The sequence below is a fragment of the Carlito syrichta genome, unplaced genomic scaffold (assembly GCF_000164805.1).
Source record: "Carlito syrichta isolate Samal-C Ts95f unplaced genomic scaffold, Tarsius_syrichta-2.0.1 Scaffold111373, whole genome shotgun sequence".
Lineage (NCBI taxonomy): Eukaryota > Metazoa > Chordata > Mammalia > Primates > Tarsiidae > Carlito > Carlito syrichta.
This window is the reverse complement of record NW_007055469.1, coordinates 74780-86573: the sequence shown is the minus strand read 5'-3', so window position 1 is coordinate 86573 and position 11794 is coordinate 74780. Positions and strand designations below refer to the sequence as shown.

Below are 11794 nucleotides of genomic sequence, written 5' to 3'. Positions count from 1 at the left end.
CCAGGCATGGTAGCGCGCGCCTGTAGTTCCAGCTACTTGGAAGGCTGAGGCAGAAGGATCGCCGAAGTCCAGCAGGTCAAGGCTGCAGTCGCCGGAAGCGGCCACTGCACTTCAGTCTAGGTGACAGAGTGAGACTCCAACTCAAAAAAATAAATAAATAAATAAAAATAAAAAACAAAAACACAAGCAACATAATAATGACTCCGTTATTTAAACCCCAAATCAGATAAAACATGGGAAATGGGGCAAAGAGAGAAAAGTTAAGACACATTAAAGCTTTTATCTTAGGCATGGAGAAAGTACGTTTTATTTTTATTTACCTGGTTCTTGGAAAACAAAGTCTATGAACCCTCCCCCTAAATGTTTACGGATATAAACAAAATCTGCTTTTAACTTCAGGGGGTCTGAACTCCCTGAGATTCATCCATGAACTCCATGTAAAGAACTTGGTATAGATAGTAATTATTCAAGTTTATATAAATACAGATAAAATAGTTATTTTAAATTTAATGTTTGTAAAAGTGCAAGAATTTTTTTTTTTTTGGTTTTTTTTTTTTTTTTTGAGTTGGAGTCTCACTCTGTCACCCAGACTGGAGTGCAGCGGCCGCTCCCGGCCACCGCAGCCTCGACCTGCTGGGCTCTGGCGATCCTTCTGCCTCAGCCTTCCAAGGAGCCGGAATTACAGGCATGCGCTACCACGCCCGGCTGATTTTTTGATTTATTGTAGAGATGACGTCTCGCTGCCCAGGCGGGTCTCGAACCCGCGAGCTCAGGCAATCTACTCACCTCAGCCTCCCAAAGGTGCGGGATGACAGGCTGAGCCACCGAGCCCAGCAAGAATTTTTTATGTTAGAAAATCAGTCAGTATAATTTACATGTTATACAGTAATATATTTTATTACATATTAAAAGCAAAAAAGAGTAAATACAAAGCAAAATTTACAGACAGAAAGCAGATCACTGGTTGCCTGGACTGAAGGTGGGAGCAAATACTGACTAGCCAGGCACAAAGAAACTTTTTGGTTGATGGAACTGTTCTAAAACTGCACAATTCTCTTTGTATTGTATATTTACAATAGGTAAATTTTACAGTATTTAAATTACACTCAGTAAACTGTTAAAAAGAGCAAAAGAGAAAAAACAACCAGAAATAGTTGCTAACATGACATTTAATAAAATTTAACATTAATTCCTGATAAAGTAACCCACCATTTTAGTAAGAGCGGAATAGACTGATGTCTCAGCATCTAGCAAGCATTCGATCATTTAATGCTGTCTTTAGTGTGGTACCTATGTTCTCCACTGTGCCCACATTTCTCCAGAACCTCGACTTGCTCCTCTCCAGAGATCCAGGGAATCCTGCTGTATTAAGTGCAAAAGGGGATTTGAAGATCTGACCACGGTTTAAACAAACAGAGTTAATCCTCCAATTTTTAGGTACACCTATTCATCCCCAATTATTTCACAGTCTTTTGGTTACTGCTGTATCTGTTAATGTCAATTCCTGAACCTTTTAAGAATCTGAGAAGTAAATTAGATGATTATTTGGCTTTACACACTGCCTACTTATGTTGCAGCTCTCTCAATTTTGCTAAAAAGTCATTTAAACTCAACTATTTGCTTTTCAGCCTTCAAAATTTTATTGATGCTGTCTCCTGTCCAAATCTACTCTGTTCTTTCTGGGTTTATGCCTTTAAAAAAAATCATTTTCATATAGTTTTGATAGGATTTATCAACAAGGAGGAAAAGTAAAAAGCATGTCTAGTCTGCTACCTTACTCAGCAGTCTAAAGTTAATCTTCACTCTTTAACCTGCTTTCAATTGGACATTCTTCCTTACAGTTGGTTTTATATTTTAATCTCCCAAATGATAAAACCAAAGACAGTGATAGAAAATATAAGAGGAGGAAAAAAAGAGGATAAATGCATCCATTAGAAGTTAAATAAATAAATAAAGAACACCAAGTATGGGGAGCGGGCTGAAACAAAATAGAAACTAATCTCAGACAGAGATAGAGTGAGGGAAAGAATGAATGTTTTAGATTTTTTTTTGAATGTTTTAGATTTTAAAAGAGTTGAATCTTCAGATTCACAAGGTTCACATAGAAACAATGAGAATCACATTGTCATCAGTCACAGTAGAATGTTAGGAGACAACAAACTACACTTTGGGAGGTGGAGGCGAGAGGATTGCCTGAGCCCACGGGTTCGAGACCCGCCTGGGCAACTTGACGAGACCTCATCTCTACAATAAATCAAAATTAGCCAGGCGTGGTAGCGCACGCCTGTAGTTCCAGCTACTTGGAAGGCTGAGGCGGAAGGATCGCCGGAGCCCAGCAGGTCGAGGCTGCGGTGGCCAGGAGTGGCCACTGCACTCCAGTCTGGGCGACAGAGTGAGACTCCAACTCAAAAAAGAAAAAAATGATTCTTACATTTTAGAATGTATTGTATGTGACATTATTCTAGATAACAAATTTCTAGCACCCACTAACAAAAAGAAAAAGGATTCTTGATTTGGAATGACAGTAAAGCTATCAAGAAAATATAGGTTCACTAGGAAAATCTGTCACCCACATATCCCATGTATTATATTTTTTAATTACCAAGAAGAACTAAAGTAAAACTAGAGGAAGAGGAAAGATTCAACTGAAAGGACAAAATTGAAAACAAGAAACAGGAACCCCTGAGCATCTTTGAATAAACTGGTGAGATGAGGGACCAGAGTAGAGAAGATGGTAGGAGGTCTAATTCTGCATTTATTTTGAAAGCAGAGCTGACAGGTTCAGATTACATATGAAGCGTGAGAAAGAAAGGAATTAAGGATGACGAAGGTTTTTGGCCTTACCGACTACAATTAAATGGGGAAGGCTGATGGAATAACAGAGTCAGGACATGTTGAACTGAGATTTCTAATTAGACATCCCTCCAGGTGGGATGCTAAGGAGGCAACTGAACATACAAGACGGGAGTTCAGAGCAGAGGTCTAGGTGAGAAACAGGAGTCAGTGGTGTACAGACAGGATTTGAAAGCACGTCTGGATGGATGAGATCATCAAGAGTACAGATGATAAAATAATAAATAATTTTTAAAATACAGAGAGAGGGGAAAACAAGAACTGAGCCTTGGAGCTCTCCAATACTTGGAGGTTTGGAAGTTGAAGAATCAACAAAGGAGACTGAGGCAACTAATGAGATACAAGAAAACACCAGCACAAGGTCAAGTGAAAAAAATGCTTCATAAGAGAACTGACCAATTGTGCCATATAATGCTGACAGGTCAAGAACTGACCATTGAATTTAGCAACATGGAAGTCTTTGGTAACTCTGATAAGAAGTTTCTCATCTTTAGGAATAAAAACCTAAATAAAGTGGGTTCAAAATGAATGGAGGCTGGACGCAATGGCTCATGCCTATAATTCCAGCACTTTGGGAGGCTGAGGTAAGCAGATTGCTTGAACCCAGAAGTTCGAGACCAGCCTGGGCAACACAGCAAGCAAAACCTCATCTCTACAAAGAAAACTAGCCAGCTGTGGTGGCATGCACCTGTAGTCCTAGCTACTTGGGATGCTAGTGGAAGGATCGAGGTTGCTGTGAGCCACGATGTGATCATCATGATCACGCCACTGCAATCCAGTCTGGGGAACAGTGAGACACCCCAACTCAAAAAAAAACCAAAAAACAAAAAAACCACAAACACTGAGGGTGTAGTTTCTTCAAGGAGTTTTGCTATAAAGGAAAGAATAGAAATGGGGCAATAAGTAGAAAAGAGGAAATGCAGTTAAAGTGTAGTGGGGTATTCTGTTGTTTTAAGACGGAAAAAACTGCATTATCTGTAAGCAGACAGAAATCTTCATTAGGAAAAGAAAAGCTGAAGAGAGAGTGTCAAAAATTGCAAAGACGGGATGGATACTATACAAGTGGAAGTGCAGTCTTAGACAGAACAGTTTATATTGGCCAGAAAAAAAATAGAGGAGGTTTGGGGCACAAATGCAGGTAACCGGGTACATACAGGATAAGTTTATAAAAATTATCTTCTGTTTGCTATTCTTTTCTCAGTTAAATAAAAAGCAAGGTTAACAGGCTGAAATGAAGTTGGAATAGATTAGCCATGTAGAAAAATCAAATGAATGGACTATGGAAATACAGTTTGGCTGCTAAGGAAGTGACCATGACTGCTGAGGCTAGTGAACACATACTCAGAGTGAAACCGTTTACCACGTCTGTGTTGATATAAACAGAGTTGTGAGGTTTTTTTGTTTGTTTGTTTGTTTTTGAGTTGGAGTCTCACTCTGTCGCCCAGACTGGAGTGCAGTGGCCGCTCCCAGCCACCGCAGCCTCGACCTGCTGGGCTCCAGCGATCCTTCAGCCTCAGCCTTCCAAGTAGCTGGAACTACAGGTGTGCACTACCACACCTGGCTAATTTTTGATTTATTGTAGAGATGAGGTCTCGCCAAGTTGCCTAGGTGGGTCTCGAGCCTGCGGGCTCAGGTGATCCACTCACCTCAGCCTCCCAGAGGCGCGGGATTACAGGCTGAGCCACCGAGCCTGGCTTGCTCATGGAGTTTAAGCAGGATAAAGAGGGAAATAAGGTTATGAGGGGAATGAGAAGACAGTGAAAGGTAGTAAGGTTGAAAGTACAGACTACAGCAGCACCTAGACAGAGATGGAGATGATGGTGGAAAATAAGAATGAAATACCCACTCTCTATTAAACACCAACATTAAACTTCCTTTTTTAACTATCACCTTACTTAATCACCAGAGTGACTCTAAAGATGGGTATGAAAAGATAAAGAAGGTAAAGTTAGCATTATGTAATTTGTCCAAGGCCAAAAAGCTGCTAAGGACTCCAATGGCTACACATTTTGGTTCACGTTTTCTTCCAGAAACAAACAAGTAAATAAAAAACCCATAAAACTATAATAAGACCCTTGTGAATAAATTATTTTTACAGGCCAACTCACACTTTATCCATTAAAAAATTGACTTCAGGCCAGGCTCAGTGGCTCAGCCCGTAATCCCAGCACTTTGGGAGGCCGAGGCGAGTGGATTGCCTGAGGTGAGTGATTTGATACCAGCCTGGGCAACAGGGTGAGACCTTGTCTCTCCAATAAATCAACAGTTAGCCGGACGTGGTAGTGCATGCCTGTAGTTCCGGCTACTTGGAAGGCTGAGGCGGAAGGATTGCCAGAGCCCAGCAGGTCGACACTGGGGTGGTAGTGAATATGCCACTGCACTCCAGCCTGGGTGATGGAGTGAGACTCCAACTCAAAAATAAAAATAAAAATAAAAAATTGACTTCAATGATATCCAGTTTTTAAAATGGCTAATTAATGTATCACTTTATGACATCATGAGAAAAAAATAAAAGCAAACTGTTTCTGTAAATTCAAGTTGAACTACCTGTAGTTACTACAGTACTGAGTTAAATACAAAACTCTTGCTATGTGTATCATGCACAGATAAGATTTCTTTACTCTATTTTCTTCCTTTAACTAATTTTTTTCCTTTGAGATTATGTTGTTTTGTCTACTGATCCAGAAAGTCATGGCTTATCTTACTCTACTAGAAATTGAAAAGTTTTTGGCACCTGACTTCAGACTCCCAGAATTACCAAGTAATTCTGTGGACTACATAGCAACAACAAACTGTTTCCAAGGTTCCAAATCTGGCAACCTCACTAAATAGGGCAACCAAAAGAAGCAGCAGCTTAAAGTTTCACTAGATCTTTGTCATTCTAGATTGTGTTTTTGTGAATTGCTAGATTTAATCTCCAAGCCATTCGAGAAATCAATAAAGCACCTCACAGGTATTTTATCCATCATACAAAGTCTTCCACTACCTCCAGTTAGGTCATAGTTTAGGACTATGGAGCTAATTAACGATCAAGATTAAGCTAATTAAGCTATGCAAATGGACAAGACTTCATAGATGATTAAAGAAATCTGTTAACAATTCACCTGTTTTTAGATCCTTCCACTTATCGCTTGATTTTAAGGACAAATCATTTTATTTTATTTTTTTTATTTTGAGTTGGAATCTCTCTCTGTTGCCCAGGCTGGAGTGCAGTGGCTGCTCCTGGCCACCGCGGCCTCGACCTGCTGGGCTCCGGTGATCCTTCCACCTCAGCTTTCCAAGTAGCTGGAACTACAGTTGCGTGCTACCATGCCCGGCTAATTTTTTGATTTATTGTAGAGATGAGGTCTTGCCAAGTTGCCCAGGCAGGTCTTGAACCCACGGCCTCAGGCAATCCACTCGCCTCAGCCTCCTAAAGCACGGGATTACAGGCTGAGGCGAGTGGATTGGTGAATCCTGGCTAGGACAAATCATTTTAAAGGCAACTGGCTTACAGAATCATTCTTCATAAAGTTTCTTTCCCCAGTGCAGTGGCAACCTGATTTCCATTTGACTGATTATCTAGATATGCTAACTATAAAGTTTCTTTACTTTACATAAGAATTGTAGTTATTTTATTTAAGCATCCTATTCACTTACAGACACAGGTGCAAACATAACTGGAACTATCCTACAAACTATTAATGCATGTCACCACTTTATACTTTCCTCCTAAATCCTGAACTGACTCTTTCCTTGAACTGTTTTCTTTCTTTTTTCCTTTTCCTTTAAATTTCAGTGAAAATTATAGCAATTGAGTCACAAGGTAAAAGTTTGTCTCCCCAATAACGTTAACTACGTCATTAGAATCCATCCTCCTGCATCCCTACTCACTGCAATTTTTCAACATTTCTTACTGGGGGTCTATCTTAAATTTAAAAGGAAATACAATTGTGAACATGGAAAAACATCATTTGGAGGTCTTCCCAAGAAACTTCTACAGTATTTTTTTTTTTGAGTCAGAATCTCACTTCTTTGCCCTGGCTGGAGTGCAGTGGCAACCTCATGGCTACTGCAGGCTTGACCTGCTGGGCTCAGACAATCCTTCCGCCTCAGCCTTCCAAGAAGCTGGAACTACATGTGCATGACACCACGCCTGGCTAATTTTGTTTTATTTATTGTAGAGATGAGGTCTTGCCAAGTTGCCCAGACTGATCTCAAACCCCTGGACTCAAGCAATCCTCTCACCTCCGCCTCCCAAAGTGCTGGGATTACAGACTTGAGCCACCACACCCAGCCTTCTACATGATTAATAAATTAAAATGTTAAATAATTGTCATTTACTCTCTCATTAAATAAACACCCCAGGAGCTCAGACTCTGGAGGTGAAAGGGAAAGTGAAGACAAAAAAAACCACAAATGCAGTGAAGACTGAGTGCAGGTCATGATCAGTGTTAGGAGGAAAATAAGCTTAGCGCTGTGACAAAAGACTACAAATTGCAACAAACTGCAGAAACAAAATGCAACTCAGATAATCTATTAACATACTAAACAGACTGAAACCAAAGTCTTTCCAGGTTGTCTTTATGACTTCTTGACATTTACTTAGGTTTCAAGGATCAAAGTCCATCAAGCTTACCTCAGTTTCACTTTGAAGAACTAGAGCTAGCCTGGGAAATCTCCAGCAGAAAATAAAGGGCATCACCCATTTAGCAGTACCTCTGCAATTAGGTTTTTAATTACACAGTGTGACCATACAATTTATTATTCAAACTGGAACATTTTCAAGAAAGAAAAGGGATGTTTTTAATAATTATGCCAGAACAGGCACAAACATGGACTTTCCACCAGGACAAACCAGGTCATATGCTCACCCTAATTATATATCACATCAAATGTAACTAGCCAAAAATTTCAAGAGTAGTATATAGTTTAAGATATATTTAGGGCTGGGCTCGGTGGCTCAGCCTGTAATCCCAGCACTTTGGGAGGCTGAAGTGAGTGGATTGCCCGAGCCCACGGGTTCGAGACCAGCCCGGGCAACTTGGCAAGACCTCCTCTCTACAATAAATCAAAAATTAGATGGGCATGGTAGCGTGCGCCTGTAGTTCCGGCTACTTGAAAGGCCAAGGTGGAAGGATCACCGGAGCCCAGTAAGTCGACCCTGGGGTGGCTGTGAGCATGCCACTGCTCTCCAGTCTGGGTGACAGAGTGAGACTCCAACTCAAAAAAAAAAAAAAGATATATTTAAATTACAAGTAATATCCAAGGTAAAGGTTTTACATTTTAATATGAACCATATAAACCAAGTGAGCCCCTTATTAAATTAAAAATTGGATTACTTCATGCAAAATCAATCTTAGGTATATTATAGACCTCAATGTAAAAATCCAAAACAAAAAAAGTTTCAAAAAAATAATCAGTCAGGCATGGTGACTCACTCCTGTAATCCCAGCACTTTGGGAGGCAGAGGCGAGAGGAAAGCTGAGTCCACAGGCTCAAGACTAGCCTGGGCAACTTGGTGAGACCTTGTCTCTACAATAAACCAAAAAATTAGCTGGGTATGGTGGTGAGTACCTGTAGTTCCAGCTACTTGGAAGGCTGAGGTGGAAGGATTGCTTGAGTCCTGCAGGCTGTGGTTGTGGTAGCTGTAAGCATGCCACTGCACTCCAGCCTGAGTGACACAGTGATACCCCAACTCAAAAAAAAAAAAAAATCAAAGTATCTCCATGATGAAAAAAAAAGGGGAAAATACTAACGCACTAGCCATAAAAGACTGACAAACATGTTTACATTAAAATGCTGAAATTCTGTTCATTGAAATAAACTATTAATGGGAAAAGATGTTTGCTACACATACATCCAGCAAAGGATTCATATTCAGAATATAGGACGCTAAAACGATATACATTTCAATTTTAAAGGGGGGGGCAAGAGATTTCAAAAGAACTTCATGAAGGATGAAATCCACATGGCCCAGATATGAAAAGGTGTTCAATATCATTAGCAGTAAGTGAAACGAAGATTAAAACCACATACAGCTACATAGCACCTAGATTTGCTAGAATTAAAATATCTGATACCAAGCATTGTTCGTGAGGGATATGGAACAACTAGAACTATTATGTACTAATAATTGAAGTACAAACTAGAATACAACTATCTTGGAAAGCAGCTTGGCACTGCCTGATAAAAATGTATATTTCCCATGTTCCTGCAATTCAAGTTCCCAAGTATAAACTCAAGAAAACTACATAAACATGCATATGTGCACTTAAACATAAATGTTTATAAAAGCATTGTTCCTAATAACCCCAAAATGCAAACAATCTAAACATCAACTATCCACACAACTGCAGAAAGGATAAACATGTGCTGTATTAATGGTGGAATACTATGTAACAAAAGCAAAAAAAACAAAAACAAAAAAAACCCACACTTACACAAAGTTCAAAGATGGTTAAAACTAACCTCTATTATTTAGGAATGTAAACTCACATGGTAAAACTATAAATATCAGAACAACATCTATATCTAGCTTAAGAAGGTGGTAGTTGTGACAAAAAGATGCAGGTGGTGGGAAGCTTCTGGGATACTGGCAATGTCTGTCTTGTCCTGGGTGGTGGTTACAAGGATCTATGTTTAAAATATTTCATTTTTATCTTATGTATCTTTTCAGCATGTATAGTTATGTTTCACAATAACACTCTCCTCAGAGAGGGGGAAAATTCTAAAGAGAATTCTAAGAATGTTATTCAAAGAGATTAACTCTTAATCCATCATTTAAAGAGAGTAATAGAGAGCTCTATAACCAAATACATACTGTTCTAAATTTCATGATAAACTTTGGCTTTGCTTTGTTGAACTACCTATTCTTTATCCAAATTGTGAAGTGGAAGGTGTAATTTTCAGATATCAAATTACTCAACAAGTTGTGTAAATTCTCAAAAACTTAAGATTGAACTCTTCACTTCTAATCTTGAAATTTGAAATCAGTGTCCAGTGCTGACTGGAAAGTTACAAAGTAGTTTTAGATTAGATGATACCATGTAGAATAATAAATTAAAAGTTAATAACTCCAGTATTTGTACACAAAATTAAATTCTCCAAACCTGTTAAACATTAATTTTGCTTAAGAAAAAGCATATTTTGATGTGGTATGAAATATCAAAGTCACTAAGTACAAACATAAATTCAATGATTAAAAATGTTTTTTATTGCTGTATTCATGTATTTATCAAGTGATGATACAAGGAACAAATTATATTTTGTTATATGAATTTAACTCTATTACAAACTAATAAAGTACTGACTCCAAAAGCTGCTGAAAAGATAAGTTTTTTAAAATGTGGGTTACTAAAATATAGATGTGTTTAGGTTCTTGCAAAAAAGGGTTATGTATATAGTTTTTTAAAAGGCTAAAATGAATACTTTAGAAACTTTTTTAATGTATGATTTTTCTTTGTGAGGAGTAAAGGTAGTACAGCCAACTCACTGAGTCACTAAACTTGCAAGACACCTTTAAATTCAGATTAGGTAAAATATGTTTTTTAAAAATGTATTAAACTACTTTATGAGAAATATTGTTTTCAACCAACATGTGGTTTCACCAAGCACTTTACAGATCCTTTTTCATAATTTCATAGAGTCATAAAAATTAACGCTAAATATTCATCTGTTAAAAAAAGAAATTTAGTATAAAAATAATTTTAAAATAAGGCCAAGCAAAAACTCAGTTACTTAAGAAGTATCACTGGACAGGTCTTTAATAACCACTAAATACGGTCATGTATTCTGAGGTACAGTGGATTTCTAAAAAGATGATTAGGAGCTAAACTACTGGTGTTTTAATGAGGTAATCTGTGTCACAAGACAATGCTTCACAAGGCGAAGAGGGAAATTTTGGGGTACTCCCTGGTTTTTCATACTATCAAAAACAGACTTGGTAATTTTTAAAAGTGTATGTGTAATTCAATGATTTTTAGCAAATTTACAAAGTCGTGCAACCATCACCACAATCCAATTGTAGAACCTCTCATACTACTTTTTTATGGTGTACAGTTCTGTTCAAAAGTATAAGATCTGTCCCAACACCAGTGCTAGTCAAAGAATCTACCAGAACATCCAAAAGATATCATTAAATACTTGATACTGTGAAACTACTCTCCTATCCGTTAACAATTTTTAAAAGTTTACAGATTCAGAAAATGTTACCCCTTATCCCTGGGCCTCTGTCCCTACCATGCTATGCCGTTCCCACTTCTACCAAATGTGCTGAGAAAATTATCTTGCTTCCTCCTAAGTATTTCCAACTGATTTCCTTTCGATAAGGAGCTAAAGTTTATTTTCTTTCTGGTTTCCGGGCTAAGAGTAAGGCCCCAGCACGTGTGAACGGAAACAAAACCCACAGAGACCCTAGCGATGCCAGATACCACGGGGTAGGGACACCTTCTCCACCGCCGAGCTCCCTTTCCCGGCGAGCACCCGGGGGATCGGCCGGCGCCCCCTGACCATTCAGACCTGCCTTTTGAACAAGGGTTCTGGATCAAGCTTGAACCCTCCTCTCCACTAGGTTTCCAGGAACGGGGGTGGTCGGGACAGCAGCAAGCGCTTTGAACGCGCACCCTAAGAAGATGGTTGCACAACAGGCTTGGGAGAAGGATTCCGGTTTAACAGGTAAATACCACAGACGAGACAAGGGAGATGCGATCTGCTCGACGGTACCAATGGCATTTTGAGAATGCTGGCCTTGCACAGCAACTCCAAAGTTTTAGCACATTACTTAGAGTTCACCTGAGGAATATCGAAACGCACTGAAATTAAGAACGTGAGAAAATGAGTGCTACGGAACCCACGAATCGGCACTAAACTCCAGCTGGGCGGAAAAATTCTCGGACGACTCCGGCTTTGTGTTGCGGGAAGACGACAGAACCCCCGAATCCCGGAGTTGGAAGACACGTAT

General features: G+C 39.2%; 1 protein-coding gene across 1 annotated transcript in view; it reads right to left on the bottom strand.

Moving 5' to 3' along the window:
* The window catches only part of LSM14A (LSM14A, mRNA processing body assembly factor), a 69131-nt gene extending 57457 nt beyond the window's left edge, over positions 1–11674 (bottom strand). The window contains exon 1 of the mRNA XM_008069505.1: positions 11647–11674. The gene's annotated coding sequence lies outside the window, so the exon portion shown is untranslated. The remainder of the gene's footprint in view (positions 1–11646) is intronic.
* Positions 11675–11794: the final 120 nt, after the last annotated feature.